Genomic DNA, 17,294 nt, shown 5'->3' on the forward strand with positions numbered 1-17,294 from the left:
CCAGTTCTAAATCTTTGAATTGTTGACTCCGTAAAGTGAAAGCGTTGCACAACTTGATATCTGAAGTCCCTTCTAGATTAACTCCGATGATCCTATGGACCCTGTTGTCCTTATTTTGATATGAAGGTTAGCTATCTTCATTCTCCCCAAGAAAACACCCCTTATTAATCAGGGGACCAACAAAACATTCCAATTTTCTCTCCAGTTTACTGTTTTTAAATACATGAGTGAGAGTAGTCCAACCACCTCAAAATACTGATACCATACCCAACCTCATCTAGGACCAAGCTTAGAACCCTCCCTTAGTCTAGGACTACAATTATATGTTGACTTCCAGAGATCTCCAATGGTTTCATATATTATTTTACCTTGTTTCTTTAATGAGACCGAAAGCTTCTAAGAGGCAGGACTCAAATCTTCTACTTCGGTTTTCATTTCCTACAACTAATATAATGCTAGGGGCAGAGTAGGCTGGTAAAATAAAGCCTTTACATTAGGGAACAGATCTTCAGTGCATTCCAGAGTCAAAAGAGGCCTCAGAGGTCATCTGGTCTAATCCCTTTCCTGAAGCAAAAATCAGCTCTATGACATCTCTGACAAGTGAGGCTTGGGATGGAGTGTGAGTTGGCACAGACCATGAAAGGCTCCCAAGGACCTTTCCAACATACTGACATACGGCTTCACAGCCTCTTTTAGCTCCTTACTCTTTTTTCTGCCATTCTTATTCCCTTGTCCCCAACTCCTATTGCACTGCTTGGACCCCCCCCCCCCACTCCAAGACACTAGAACTCGCAAGTCAAATTGACAAAAATTTATTATTTTATGTGTGCTAGGCACTCTACTAAGCTCTGGGGATACAAAGAAAGGCAAAAGACATTACTTGCTCTCAAGGTGTTCCGTCTAACAGGGGAGGAAACACACAAACGATGGACGAACCGAGGCAGGTAGGTGGCACAGCATATAGAGGGCCAGACCTAAAGTCAAGAAGACTCCTGTTCCTGAGTTCGAATCTGACCTCAAACACTTACTGGCTGTGTGACCCTGGGCAAGTCACTTAACCCTGTTTGCCTCATTTTCCTCATCTATAAAATGAGCTGCAGAAGGAAATGACAAACCAGTCCAGAATATCTTTGCCAAGAAAACCCCAAATGGGGGTCACAAAAAATCAGATTGAAAACGACATGTGTGAACATGTGTGAGCAAGTATACACAGGATAAATAAGAGATAATCAACAAAGAAAGTCACAAGCATCCAGGGGGGATGGGGAAAGGCTTCTCACGAGAGATAGGATTTTAACTGGGACTTAAAGGAAGCCATGGAAGGCAGGCAGCAGAGATGAGGAGGGAGAGAACTCCCCTTTGGTGTCAGAAGCAGAAAAGGGACAAGTTTCTCTAGTGTTCCAAGCGAGAATTCTGAACATGCCCCTCCTCGTAGAAGCACATGTGTAGACTCTATACTAGCAGTCATATCAACATCCCTAGCATCTTGTGAGTGCTTAATGAGTGCTTATGGATTAATTGATTAATTGCCCCAGAACAGCCATTTTTTTCATCTATTATTTGAAAGAGTATGATTAAGGCCACGGTGTGTCCTATATGACTCTGCTATCTGTTACACTGACTGGACTGAGGCGAGATGTCTGAACCTTTCCCACTTAGGCCTTTTGAACTTTTGCAGATTTCTCGTACTCCAATGTCAGGCTCTCCGGGTACACGGCATTCAGCCTTTATTTTGTCCTCCCATTGCTCTGGCAGACATCCACTCATTCCATACCGACCCTTCTGGAATGAGCAGCTTGGTATCCATGCCAGCACAAGCTTGTAGCTCTAAACCAAGAAGGACAGCTGCTTGCCACACGCGGAGGTGATGTTTGATTTTAGCTATCAAGGAGGAGCTGGGACACTGGTAAGTGAATGACGGAGTGGAAAGGAATGATTCTTTATTTCCAGGGGCAGAGTCCTAACGTCTCTAAGAGGACCTAGTGTTTGACAATAGCCTGTGGGAATACTAAACATTTTCCTATTTTATTCTTGTCTTTTTAATGTCGTAAAGAGTAAAAACAAGGCATGTTTTTCTAAACTGTCCCATCTCATTTAACCCTTTCTCATTTTATAAAGTAAAAGGATTTATTTTTAAAATTCTTCCTTCAAAATATAATAGTATCAGAAAATCTTATACCTCAGTTTCTTTATTTGTGAAATGGAGTGGATCAGATAAAAGCTATGGTTACTTCCTCCATCATGATAACATTACAGCCCATGGCATACATGAAAGATAGAGAAGGAAAAAAAAAAACAGAAAAAAATAATGGAGAGTTTTGACAGTCCCCCTTAACCTATCCCCTTAGGGAATGCTCTCTCACTAGTTTATTAAGTAGACCCTAAGGAATTTGAAGTTAAAGCTAGAATATGTCTAAATGGTCTCCTCCATGTGTTGCTGTTACTATTCAGTTGTTCAGTAATGTCTGACTCTTTGTGACCCTGTGGACCAACTGTGCATGAGATTTTCTTGGCAAAGATACTGAAGGAGTCTGCCATTTCCTTCTCTAGTTTTTTAGAGAGGGGTTAAGAGATTTGCCTAGGGTCACACAGCTAGTAAGAGTCTGAGGTCACATTTGAACTCTGGTCTTTCTGTGTATATACAAGTGTGTATCATGTTTATTTCAAAAATAGATAAGCCTCATACATGTGTACATGTCTGTGTATCCATAACATCGCCAGAGGGTTGCCATAGCAACTCCAGGAAACAGTCAACCAGACAAGGGAGGGCTACGATCTCTGCTGTTTTAGAGAATGCCTACAGAGGTCAAATTGCGGGTCTTTCAAAGTGCTAAAACTGAGGTGCATATTTGTATGTTGGTGTAAATGTTAAATTCAATCCAACAAATATTTCTCACACTATGTGCAAGGCACTGTAGGATTTTTTAAAAAAAAAGACATGGTCCTGCCTCCATGGATCTTATAATTTAGCAGTGAGGAACACATAAATAAGTATGATACCAGATAAAATGAGATAGTGCCAAAGGAGAGATCTAGGCAAAATAGTTATAAAAATATGAATAGAGAATAATCACTTTCAGTCAAGAAGGACCAGAGAATTCTTCATGAAAGACATGAAGTACTGGTACCTTAGCAGACAGCCAGAGATGCAAAGGATATACATGATCTTCACCTTGAGGAAAGCTTACGTGATGGCGTAGTAAGGAAGAAGGTAAAACAAGATCAGTTAATAGCTAGTAGTCGTTTGGACAAAGGAAGTAGATTAAAGTTAGGCTGGAGTCAAATTGTGAAGGGGTCTTACCTGGCACATAGAGAGGCAACATGGCATAGTGGATAAAGAGCTGGCCTCAGCTAGTCAGGAAGGCCTGGATTCAGATTCTGTCTCTGCTGGATGCTGGCTTTGCGGCCCTGAGCCAGTTATTTCCATTTTCAGTTCTTCTGCTAACATTCTTAGAACTGGTGCTAATGTGCCTTGGTAGAATGGCATTTTTCATGAGGAGTTCCTTAAACCAATATAATCATAGGAATCACAGGTCCCAATGAGTCATTATCTTAAATAAAACGCTGTTTGTATTTTACTCTAAATATGATACCAATCTATTAAAGATTTTTAAGCATGGACTGACGTGGTGAAGTCTATACATTAGAAAGAGGGTTTCTTCCCCAATTGATAAATGGTCAAAGGATATGAACAAGCAGTTTTCAGATGAAGAAATTAAAGCTATCTAATAGTCATATGAAAAAATGCTCTAAATCTCTATTGATTAGAAAAATGCAAATCAAAATGACTCTGAAGTACCACATCACATCTATCAGATCGGCTAACATGACAAAGCAGGAAAATAATAAATATTGGAGAAGATGTGGGAAAATTGGAACACTAATGCATTGTTGGTGCAGTTGTGAAATGATCCAACCATTTTGGAGAGCAATTTGGAACTATGCCCAAAGGGCTATAAAAATGTGCATACCAGGGCAGCTAGATGGCGCAGTGGATAGAGCACTGGCCCTGGATTCAGGAGGACCTGAGTTCAAATCCGGCCTCAGACACATAACACATACTAGCTGTGTGACCCTGGGCAAGTCACTTAACCCCATTGCCTAGCCAAAAGAAAAAAAAACAAAAAACAAAATGCGCATACCCTTTGACCCAGCACTTCTAGGGCTGTATCCCAAAGAGATAATACAAATGGGAAAAGGACCCACATGTACAAAGATATTTATAGCAGCTCTTTCTATGGTGGCAAAGAATTGGAAATTGAGGGGATGCCCATCAATTAGGGAATGGCTGAACAATTTGTGGTATACAAATGTAATGGGATATTATTGTGCTATAAGAAACGATGAGCAGGCAGACTTTTAAGAAAGCCTGGAAAGACTTGCATGGACCGATGCTGAGTGAAATGAGCAGAACCAGGAGAACGTTGTACATGGTAACAGCCATGTTGTGTGATGACTAATTTTGATAGACTTAGTTGCTCTCAGCAATGGAAGAAGCTAAGACATCTCCAAAAGTCTCATGATGGAAAATGCTATCCACATCTAAATAAAGAACTATGGAATCTGAATACAGATAGAAGCAAATGCTCCTTTTTTTCTTCTTTCTTGTGGTTTCTTCTATTGGTTCTAATTCTTCTTTACAACATGACTAATGTAAAAATATGTTTAATAGGAATGTATATGTAGAGCCTATATCAGATTACACACCATCTTGGGGAGGGAGGTGGGAAGGCAAGGGGAAAAGGTTTAAAACTCAAAAGTTTATGGAAGTGAATGCTGAAAACTAAAAATAAATTAATTACTTTTTTTAAAAGTGTTTCTAACTAGGTTTCCTCTATGTGCAAGTTGCTATAGCTTACATATAAAATCAATTTCTTGAGAGTAGCAATTGTTTCATTTCTTTTCTATTTGTTTCCTTAGCATCTAGGATAGTGCCTGGTGCACGCACACATGCACACATGCACACACTCGTACACACACACACACTCGTACACACACACAGAGGTAGGTATATGTATGTATGTATATTATATGGCAGCTAGTGTTACAGTGGATAGAGTGGCAGGCCTGGAGTCAGGAAGACTCATTGTCCTGACTTCAAACCTGGCCTCAGATACTTACTACCTATGTGACCCTGGGCAAGTCACTTAACTCCAATTTCCTCACCAAAAAAAAAGGCAATAAATAAATACATTTTAAGAAACATACTACGATTTTTGACACTAATTAACTATGTGATGTTGGGTAAGTCCATGTTTCATTCGGGGCCTAAATTTCATCTCCTGCAAAATGAGAGGGTTGAGGTAGATAATGTCTCAAGTTCCTTCCAATTCAAACAATCTAGGAATCTTTTGATCTATATGACTTCCTTACAGAACCTTTTTATGAGTCTTATATGAAAGACTTTGTAGAGGAGGGCCAATGATAAAAACCAATTTTATGCTTATAATGAATGTTAGGATAGAAATATTAACTTCTTTTGATTTAAAAAAAAATCATGGACATAATTGAGAGGCATTGCGGACTAGAGGACAGACAGCCTTGGAATCAGGAAAAATGGGGCTCAGGCCCTGTGACCCCCACATATTGTCTATGTGAATCTGGGCAAGTCACTGACCTTTCAGTGCCTCCAAGTAGCATGCTAAGGCTAGCTGTCCATCTGCCATGGTAGAGGAGTGCTTCTGACCAGGTGCTCCCGACATGAATGAAATCATAGGTCTACGTTTGTTTATGTTTATTTTAAGTAAAGGCAATTCCTAAGGATGAGTTCCCAAATATTCCAAGTGGTATCGGTGTCTCTGAAATGAGTGTACGTAACTACTATAGAGAAGACAACCTTTATTTAGATAGATCTAAGTTCTGGACTGCTTATTGAAAAATCAGTCACATTACTTTGGAGTCAAACCTTCTATATGTATCAGACAGAATTATATATAAAGAATTAATAAAGATGACCCATTAGACGGCCAAATATATGCTGCCTTTCCATATGGATTTTTTTCCCCCAAAGACATTCAATCTAGCAGGTAGATTTTTAACATAACTCTCTGATTTGGCTCAAATCTACTTCTAGAACCCAGTAGCAAACACTTCCACTTCATGAACCTCCTGCTCAAGGCCACTTAGAGTATTCTGATAACACTCTCCATGTTTTTCTACCTCCATCAATCAACAATGAATCAACAAGGATTCCTTAACCACCTACTAGATATTGATGTGGAAGAGCATATAGATTATATGTGGTATGCTCCTGTTGCAACTGAAGGAAGCTTAGTCTGGCAAATCTTTTGAGTTCTGGGTACTGAGCTACAATGGTCTAAAGCTTCCTGGGTATCCACACTAAGTCTTGCACCAACATGGTAAACCCCCGGGAGTGACGGAAGAGTAGAGAGAACCAGAGTATCTAAAAAGGGGAAAACCAGCCCCCAAAAAAATTCTCCTAACTACTGAAAAATCATTTGCACCAAAGAGACTGTATTTACCAATCTAAGAATATAACAAATAGAACGGATTGGAAAAGTGTTGAAACCCAAATGGAAACTCAGCTGTTCCTCAGTTACACTAAGGGCAAGAATCTCCCTCTTTCTCTCCCTCTTCCTCTCCCTTTCCCTCTCCCTCTCCTTGGCTTCTTTGAAAAGTAATGCTACCAAGGAAAGTATAATTAGATGTTTACGAAGTTTTACTTGTGAAATGACAATAGAGCTCTGATTTGTTTATTTTTCTAGGAAGCAAACATCACTATAATTTTCAAGATTTGAGACATCACAGATGAGCTTTCACATCATTATGAAGTTTAATTTTCAGCACATTTATATGACCTGTAGCTGGGTAATTAGAGAACGGAACCTAATCAAGTCTAAGCCAGGAGTTGTATATCCACATGGCTAGAGTTTCCTGGGCACAGTTCTTGTGCCTTACTTAACCCAGCTGGACATCTTACAAATGTATACTTTTGGTCACAGGAATATTGAAAATGGAGAGTGGATAGATCAGCAACTTGTCACCTCTACTGGAAAAAAAAAACACTCAATATCCATTTACATTTATGAAGCACTTTACGGTTTACAAAGGGCTTCCATCCTGACAACTCTTCCATCACAAGTATTAGTTTCCCCATAAGATATGGAAATGGAACCTCAGAGAGGTTAAGTCACTCATCCATAGTCACATATCTAGGAATTATTGGAGCAAGGATTTTAACCCAGGTCTCCTGCTGCCAATCTCAGAACTAGCTCAATTGATCAACAGACATTTTTGAAATGCCCACAATGGGTCAGGTGCTGGAGATACAAAAACAAAACAAAACAAAACCATCCCTACTCTCAGGAAGATAATGCATATGTAGAGTAAATATATTCAGAATAAAAACAAAATTTATTTCCCCTCTGCAGAAAGGTTATCCCAATTATGCATAACTTTTATCATTTTTTGATATGTGATGAATGTCGTAGACATTTACTCCAATGACTTCCAGGCAAACAGAAACAGGAAGATATCACTCAATGAGTATGAACAATCAGCAAATCCTCAACGAAGGCTACAAAAACCGAATGAATATCACAGTCGTAAGTTCATCAAAGATCTGAATGGACTCCAGTTGCCATGCTGTGCATCTTCGGTAAGTAAAATAAATAAGTAGTGATTTATTGATCCAAATTATTCCATGGACTAGGCTACTACATGGTAGTTGGATTCTGTGTAAGCTTTGTCAGCTTTACCTATAAGGAAAGTAGTTTTTCACACATAAAAATCATTAGCAGCATAACCAGAACCTCTGCTGATATTTACTTTAAATGGTTAAATACTAAGTTTTGTGAAGAGTCAATTTAATACCTAAGATCTGAGAATTTAGTTGGATGTGTGTAAGTGCATACTTTTTTTTCAGAATTAATATCTTTTCAACACAAGTATGTGTACTTTCCCTTGGCCAAACAAATATTCATAGAGGCCTATCTTGCCCTGAACAACTTGGATCCACTAGGAATGGGATCCAGGCATGAGGCATTTAACTGGGATGGCTAAAAGTGCTCCAAGAAATCAAGTGAGGCAGGGTTTCATGCAATGGTACTGAGGGGTCATGGAATATTCAACTGATGGCTGGCCAGAGGCAAAAGGGTATATCCCTGTGACCTACAGCAGTAGGTCAGAAAAAGGGACTACAGAGGGCTTCCTGCATGAAAATGAATATTAAAATAAAAATATTAGCCTCTCAAGGTTAGAATCTCTTTCTTAATTTTTTTTTCAATTAGCAAGCATTTATTTTCTCTCCCTCCCACATTGTGTCCCCCTCCCACCCCATTAAACAAAATGAGAAAGTAAATTCTAGTACAAATGTCAAGCAAAGCAAAATCTCACATTGGCCATGTTCAAGTTGATTAATACATTGAAACTCCATTTGGGCTTTTCTTGGCAAAGATATTGGAGTGGTTTGCTATTTCCTTTTCTAGTTCATTTTACAGATGAGGAAACTAAGGCAAACAGGGTTAAGTGATTTGCCCAGGGTCACACAGCTAGGGAGTCTCTGATGCTAGATTTGAACTCAGAAAGATGAGTTCTCCTGATTCCAGGCCCAGCACTCTGTCCACTATGTCACCTAGCCGCCCTTAAGTGCTTAACAAAAGTGCTTCTCAATTGATATCTATGAAGTCAAATTTGCTTCCCCTTAATATATCTACTTTACCCTTCTTATTATCCATATGCTGTATATTTGTACATAGACAACTGAGACCTTGAACTTAAGTGGTGGATCCTTTCTTGGATTTTGTTGGGTATCTTTACTGCTATTCATCTTCCTATACCATTGGTTCTTAAAGTGTAGTCCTGTTGGTCCCCAGGAACTTTCTTGCAGTCCATAAGGTCCAAACTCTTCAGAATAACACTTACGTTCTATTTGCCTTTGTCACCCTCATTTTCTCATGCTTGTCCAGTGTTTTTCAGAGCCTACATAACCTGTGAGTTAAAGATTTAGCTACAAACGTGAAGGCTGAGTTAATACCTAGTCTGCAGAATTGTATACTTGCCTGACAAATTGGTGAATCTACAGACTTGACTGGACGTGATGTTTTGTTTGTGTTTGTTTGCTATCAGCACCCACCAATCATCGAAGATCTTCTTTTGTGTGAATCCTTGGCAACAAACACAAGTGGTACTGAACTATTCAAAGTATTGAATAACTTTTTTTGAATTTCACGGTTTGTCCTGAAACAACTGTGCTGACATTTTCACTGATGGTACAAAAGCAGTAGTGGCTAAAATTAGCACGAGCCAAGGCAGAAGCATCAAACTGTACTTTTAGTCATTGTAATCTTCACACCACTACACACACACCCCAAAAAAGAACATCTTGATGAAGCAATAAAAACTAATAATTTTATTAAATCTTGACCCTAAGTACATATATTTTTAATAATCTGTATGGAAAAAATAGGAAGTATATGTAACACATTTCTGCTTCATACCAAAGTCTGATGGTAGCTTAAAGAAAAGCCCTTATGGGATAGTTTGTTTTGTGAGCTAAACTACCCACTTTTTTCATAGAACATCATTTTTATTGGAAAGAATCATGGACAAACTATGGTTATTCTGACTTGAGTGCCTGACAGACATTTCCTCACAAATGAATGAAGTAAACCTGTCACTTCAAGGAAAACAACTAACAGTATTTGTTGACAATGATAAAACTCAAGCTTTGGAAAACTTGTATCTGTTACTGTGAACTTAATAGCTTTCCCATACTGAAAGCTCTTCTGATGATATCAATAGCAATATTAATGAATGTGATTTTTACATAGTATAATGAAATATGTCTGCTTTTGGAAGATATGTCTAACTTAGTCAATCAATATTTTTCAGTGACCAATGCATGATTTTACAAAATGCATAGGTGAAAGATCCATTCAAAGTACAAGACAGACCAATGGATTTTAATGTAACAAAATATGAAAAGTTCATTGATCTGGTTTCAGATTCTACACCGCAACTAACGTTTAAAAAACTACCACTTTCTGAGGTGTGGTATAGTATCAAAGAAGAATATCCACAATTATGTGTGTGAAGCCAGATTTTCTTCATATACTTCAACTAAAACAACATATTACAACAGACTGAAAGCTGGGAGGATCCAGTTGTCTTCTTATCATGCCAGACATTTGAGAGATTTACAAAAGTAAATAAAATAATACCACTCTTCCCACTATTTTTTTCTTTAGGAAAACAGAGTTATTTTTCATTAAAATATATTTATGTTAAGATATAATGGGTTTATTTTAAATGAATGAATAAATACATATTTTAAAATTTTATCAGTTTTAATATCTAATATGGTAAATATCAATAGATATAACCCACATAAACAAAAGCTTTTTTAACAGTATAACAGAATCTTAAAACCAAAAAAATTTTTAAAGCTGCTCTCCTACATCATCATAGCTTCCTTCTACGGTGACATGGTAAGTGTATTTAATCAACTTTCTCCCTCCACCTTTCAAACACCCTTTTAATCAGATTTGTAAAACTCTAGGAGAATACTTCCTTATGAGTTCTTTGTATGTGTACTCCATTCCTACCTAGGTGCCTCTCCTTTTATGTTAAACCATGGACTAGAAATCCAAATCTCATCCTTAACCACTACCATCCCCAGCTGTTCATTTCTCAGTCCTGCCTTTGTCTTCTGATTCCCTTACCCTCCATCAGCAGCAGTCCTGAAAATAACCCGTATGCCCTAAGATTTTTCAGTTTCCTATCTAAGTCTTCATAAACTTCAGCAGTGCTTTCTGTATTTCTTCTGCCAGAATCATTCATACCCACACAAATCACCAGAACTGGGCTGTCCCTCACGCCTCCAATGTTCTCCCTCCTCTTGGTTTCTCTGACTTCCCTTAAGTCCTAATCAAAATCCTTTCTTCTACAGGAAGCATCTTCCAACCCATTTTAATTCTAGTGCCTTCCTTCTTTTAAGTTTTTCCCTTCTATTTATCCTGTATACAGATATTTTGTACATATCTGTTTGCTTTTCTCCCCCATTAGATTGTAAGTTCTTTGAAGGCAGGGAATTGACTTTTTTGAATCCTCATCTCTTAGCACAGTGCCTGGCACATAGCAGCCACTTGATTTTTATTGACTAACAACTGACAAGTTTTGGGAGGTTCTCCACACAATCCCAAGGAAATAGTAGACCTCTACAATGTTAGCCAATGAAGAAAAAAAGGCTCAGTACCATTTAGCATAGATTCAACAATCACCACTCCTCATGTGTTCTTTCTCAAGCTCTTCCTGGATGATCCCTTCTCTGATATCACCTCTAGATCTACATCAGTGTTCCTTGGAGGTCAAGGAGCTACTTCTTCCTCAGAAGGATAAGTTCTCTCCTCTTTAATAAGTGCCCTATATTTCTTACTTTCCTCCAAGTGCTCTATGATTCTTCTTCCCTTCCCATCTCTTTTGTCATATTCTTCCACCCTCCAAATTTTTTTCTTCCCTCTGCCTTTTTAGATATGTTTTATTCTTTGTTTTCCCATTGGAATCCTTCATCTGTTTTTATTTTTTGTTGGCAATATTAACTTGCTTGTCCCTAAAGCTCTAGACAGTGGAGAAGTATCCATTCAGCCCCTTTGCCTAATTTCTAGGAGGGAGACAAGTTTGCATTTGGAACATAATTAAGAATCACTTGGTTGAGGCAGAAATAGAAATGTCATATACTTAATGGAGGTCAACTACATAATTCTTCCAGTTTCTATAGCTGGAATGAATGCTACATTTTGGAGTCAAAAGATGCCATTCTGAATCCTAGCTCGGTCACTCGCTAGCTGGGTAACATTAAGCAAGTAACTTAGCCTCAACCTCCTCATCCAGAAAATGAGGAAAAATTGTACTCCATAACATAAGATTCATTTAAATTCTAAATCTATGGTCCTGTGATGCTATATTAAATGAGATACTGAGTCCTAACAGAAAACAAGATAGGTGAAAAGAAAGGGCCCCAAGCAAAGAATATGGAGCAAGCCGTGGAATGGGGCACTTGGAGCAATACACTGACCTCCAAATTTATTAGAGGATATTCAATAATTAGGACCACCTTGTGTGGGAAGCACACCTGCCTTCAAGATACCTTTATGACAGACAACTGGTACATGTGATGCATGCATACCTTCCTACTCTATCCAAATGGCAGGCAGCTGCTTTAAGACCAATGCAGTAGAGATTAGTGCTGGCTACTAGTTCCAATGGAGGGCTTCAGAGGATGAAAGTCTTCCTCTCCAGAATCAGGACATCTGTTGTTGTATCACAAGACTGGGAGAAAAGACGAAAACTAGGTAACCCTATCACAGGAAGGAAATATCCCCAAACATGAAAGAAAAGACCTAAGGTGTTATATTAGAATGATTATATTCTTCATATACTCAAAAGGTCACATGTAAATAAAACAAATGACACATAGTAATTTCAATTCCAATAATTATCTCCTTTTTAAAAAGGCTTGGGTAAAAGCTTTTTGGAAAACAAATTGAGGAAAATGTGAATATATGATTTCATGGGGTTTTTTTCATTTTTATTGACCACTATTTTATTAGAACTACGATAAAAACAAAATTGAAAAATAGTACCATATTTTGTCTTTGGGTGTACAAGGAGTCCATTGAGCAGATATCACTTACTTTGTTCCAATTCTAGAGCAGGTGGGATATTCAGGGTTATAAAAGGTGAGGAGAAGGGTGGCAAAGCTCTTACAATAATAAAAATTCTAGCTCCACATGGAAAGACTGATATATATGGATTGTGACTGAAGCAAGCGAAGACAGGGAAACAACACACAAAATAACTACAATAATACAAATGAAAAGAATAAGCACAAAACAATAAAAAATGAATATTTTTTAAATTACATAGAATAAGCTTGGTCCTAAAGAAGAGACATGAGAAGAGGGTTCCCCCTGCTCCTTTGCAGACTGGGAGCCACAGGAGCAGTATGTTGTATATAACATCAGCTTTTTTCAATATATTAATCAACTTTGCTGCTTTTTTCTTCGTATTTTTAAAAATTTTTTTTTGTTATAAAAATAGTTTCATGGGAAGAAAAACCAGTGGGACACAGAGGGAAATCTAGGCAAGAACAAAAGATATTAATAAAATCCATTAAGAAATTCTAACTTCACCTGTTGAAAGTTAGGCTGATTCAGTGGCCCATTGTTCCCAGACCTGCTTGTCAATCAGTGCTGTGGGGAAGCATCAACCAGTCTGCAAGCTCTCTAGTACCTGATATTCACCCAGCTAGCAAGTCATCCCCCTACATATTTGTACCTGAAAATTGTCATATACTTGCTACCTTGGGGAGGACCTGAGATGCAATTGTCCATCCCCTTTCACTGTCATGGATCTACCAGAATTGTCTTTATATCATTATGAAAGTTGTCAATAAAACTTGGCTCCATCTCGATGCCACTGCTGATCCCTGGTGATCAGCCTGTCTATGCATTGCTCTCTTGATGTATTTAATAAACTCCTTTAATTTTCTTTGTCCTGAGTTTTGCCTCTTTAATCAGGGTGAAAACCCAAAGAATTTTCCTTTTAACACACTGTTTCCCTCTATCCTTTATGAGGAAATGACCCATGGAGTTGCACTGCCAACCCTTAAATTTAGAAACAGTTGGAAGGAACCTGGGATGTAGAGGCAGGAGACATGGGTTTGAATCCTGCATCCCACCCTTACTAGCTCTGGACAAATTATTTTACTTTCCCAAGCCTCAGTCTCTTCATTTGTAAAATGGAAAATTGAAATAACAATAGAAAATAAAATAAAATAGAAATGTAACATGGAAATTGGAAATACCAACCTTAATTGGAAATACTAACCTTAAAGGGTCAATATAAGGAAAGAACTTGGAAATATATATATAAGAGCCATTTCTGAGCATCTCTCCAGTGTTTCTATCTACCCCTGTCCTCCTTCATATTCTTATAGCAATGTAAGCTAAACCATGTCCACATTGGCATTCTCACTATAGATGAAACCAAATAGCATCAAGGAATCACAACTAAATGGAAATTATGACTCCAGCTAAAAATGAATAAAGGAGTCAGCAGAATTGGTTTCATCACATACCAAAGGGCAGCAAAAAGTCATTTAATGGGGGAAATTATTTATGTTGCTTTGAAAGTGTTTTCTCTGAGCATGGGCAAAAGGATAATTGAAGCTTATTGTCTGGATTTGCATTGCTGTGGACAAATTGTATGAAGAATTTCACAAGAGTCTCCAAATTAAGCCAAAGAATTAAATTCCAGAATCCCAGAACTGAAAGGGATTTGAGGAACAATCTTGTAATCCCCTTTATAATATGGAGCCATAGACCTGGAGCTGGAAGAGACCTCACAAGCCATTCAATCCAACCCCCTCATCTCACCAAACCATACCCCACTGAAATGAGGCTAAAAGGGGTTAAGTGACTTGCCCAAGATTACACAGGAAGGGTTAGAGGCAGAATTTGAATCCATGTCTCTGACTTAAGTCAGTCTTCTTTCCATGGTACCACACTGCATCCTCAATAAGTAGCCATCCAGGTTTCACTGAAAGATCTCAAATGCAGGGGAACCTATCACCTCTTAATTCAGCCTTTTCTTCTGTAATGGGGTGCCTCAAAGCCACCTCTGAGACTTTGGTATGACTATATCTGCACATGAACATAGCAGAGCAAGGCTACTAACCCTTTGGGTTTGATGTTGTCTCAGTGCTATTTCCCTAAGCACACTCAACTACATGGAAAAAGCTTAGGGTAGAAAAACTAGAGAATGTATAGTTATCACATTGGGCAAATAACTGGTTGGCTTACAGTTTGGCTTTTAGAGATTAAATTAAGAGGCATGTGAAACATTCACCATGCTCTAGACTGAGGTTGCCCACAGAGATTGCCAAACCCATTAGAGGGTCTTCAGTCATTAGGAGAGGGGTTATAAGAAGGGGGGCCATCACATTTTTACAGTGACTAAGAATGTGAACCTGAAGAAGATGATAAGCCTGGGGGCATTAGCTAGTTGAGTGTTTGAAAAGACACTGCTCTTTGCTCTAAAGAGGTTGGCACCTGGGGCTGAAGCTCTTACTTGAGGAAGATGAGACCACTTCAAAACCAAGAACACGAGGGAACCAGACAAGAGAACCTAAGTGGAAGGTCTTGAGCTAGCCCAGGGCAAAGTTTTCTGCCTTTTTCTAAAAGTGTTGTAGTAAGAAAAAGCCTTTGGGCTCTAAACTAAAGGAACATGGCAGCACCTTCCTTCCCCTTGAGGAAGGAATTAGCCAAGAATTTCAACTGAGTCAGAGTCCATAAGCAATAAGCCACATCGGATGGAAACTATGCGAACAGCAGTCAGATAACAGTATCTAATGGAGTAAATGAAATAAGGAAGACCCAAGTTCAAATCTTCCTTAACACACTTACTACCTGCATGACCCTGGAAAGATCAACTAACCTCAGTTTACTCATCTGTAAAATAGGGTAATAATAACATCTATCCACAAGAGTTGTTGTGAGGATAAAATGAGTTATCTGTAATGCCCCTAGCAAAAAGCACTATATAAATACTAGCCATTCTTATTAGGTCCATCTGAGCCATGTTTGGTAGAGACTATACATTGTCACCATCATCATAATGGCTAGCATTTATATAGTGCTTTGATGTCCGCAAAAAAAAATTTTTGTGTGTGTTACAAATATTACCCCATTTGATCCTCGCAACACTGGAAGGTAGCTACTATTATTGTCCTCGTTTTATAGATGAGGAGACTAAGGGCAAAGAGAGGCTAAATGATTTACCCAAGGTAACATAGTTAGTAGGTGTCTGACACAGGATTTGAACTCAGGTCTTCCTAACTCCAAGCCCAGTGTCCTCTCCACTTAGCCACCTAGCTACCTCTCTTCCAACTAAGCAGTGTCCAGCAGGGCAGTGTCCTGTGGAGATTACAAGACCAGCAGTGAGCACACTTTGGAGAAGCAGTGTGACAATATCACTGGAAGACATTAGTGTCCCTGTAGTATATAGTGAGTTGCTTGACCACACTTATTCCCTATATGTGTGGTCCTACATGTGCATGCCCTGGCCTCTTGTGGTCCTTATTTGTGTGCTCTTCTGCATGTGATCCCTATGTGTACACATTCTTACCACCAGTGTTGTATTTCTGCGGGTATTTATGGGGGAAAGGATTTGTTACTTTTCTTGCTATTCCATTTCATTAAACGTTCTTGCTTTGAGCTAATTATGTCCTTTGTCTGACCGCTAAAGCTAAACAGACCAGTGGTGTCTCATAAACTGTGTTTTTAAGGGATGAAAGACCTGTGGAGTATCTTGAGCCTGAGGTAGTTGTTCCCTGAAGGACACAGCCTAGGAGTTGAGGGTATCATGGGTTATGCCGCTTTTGGCCAGCTCTAACAGGGAAGCTTTTCTTCCCCCTTACAGCCAAGTTAATCTTCCTCTGTGCTCTGCGTTCTACCCATTGTTCTTCTATCTTGGAATACTCTACCATGCCTGTGACAGACTCACCGTGGAATATCCCTCCAGGAGACGTAGATCACCCCAACCCCTAATCCCAGCCTCAAGTGACCTCAGCCAACTCCCTTTGGAGCCTCCATTTTGTGAAGGAGCCCGGGCTGGCCTTCCTTGGGCTTGCTCCTGACTTTGTGTGGACTTCAAAATCATCCTCTCCATCCCCCTTCTCAGCTCTCTTTTGTGAATTGTCTGCCCCCATTAGAATATAAGCTTCTTAAGGGCAGAGACTGTGTGTGTGTGTGTGTGTGTGTGTGTGTGTATGTGGATGGATAGAGGATAGATAGATGGATAGATAAATAGCTAGACAGAGAGATACACAGAGAGAGAGAGAGAGAGAGAGAGAGAGAGAGAGAGAGAGAGAGAGAGAGAGAGAGAGAGAGAGAGAGAGAGAGAGAGAGATCTCCCAGAGGATAGCACTGGGCCTCACAAATGTAAGCATTTGATAAATGCTTATTTCCTTCTTTCATTTTCATTCTGCCTTCTGAAGACAAACAGAATAAATCCAGTTCCACTTTCCACATGACAATTCTTCAAATATTTGAAGATGACCATTGCATCTCACCCACATCTTTTCTTTTCCAGTCTAAAAAACCAAACTTTCTTCAACTGATATTTTAGCATGGTATGATCTTGACGTCCTCCAAATGCTTATTGCCCTTCTCTGGTATATAAAGATTGGGTTTTTTTTTCTTTTGGAGGCAATCGGGGTGGCATCAAGGTCACACAACTAGTAAGTGTCTGAGGCCGAATTTGAACTCAGGTCC

At 39.0% G+C, this 17,294-nt stretch overlaps 2 long non-coding RNA genes across 2 annotated transcripts in view; one reads left to right on the forward strand and one right to left on the reverse strand.

Annotated features, from left to right (window-relative positions):
• The window catches only part of LOC110222587 (uncharacterized), a 174,161-nt gene that overhangs the window by 60,459 nt on the left and 96,408 nt on the right, over window positions 1-17,294 (reverse strand). The window lies entirely within an intron of this gene.
• On the forward strand, window positions 1,826-10,271 carry LOC110222586 (uncharacterized). Its single transcript, XR_002328434.2, has 3 exons — window positions 1,826-1,906; window positions 7,475-7,618; window positions 8,928-10,271. It is a non-coding gene; the product is annotated as an uncharacterized LOC110222586 (long non-coding RNA).

The sequence above is a fragment of the Phascolarctos cinereus genome, unplaced genomic scaffold (assembly GCF_003287225.1).
Source record: "Phascolarctos cinereus isolate Bilbo 61053 unplaced genomic scaffold, phaCin_HiC Scaffold_9;HRSCAF=440, whole genome shotgun sequence".
NCBI classification, from domain to species: Eukaryota; Metazoa; Chordata; class Mammalia; order Diprotodontia; family Phascolarctidae; genus Phascolarctos; species Phascolarctos cinereus.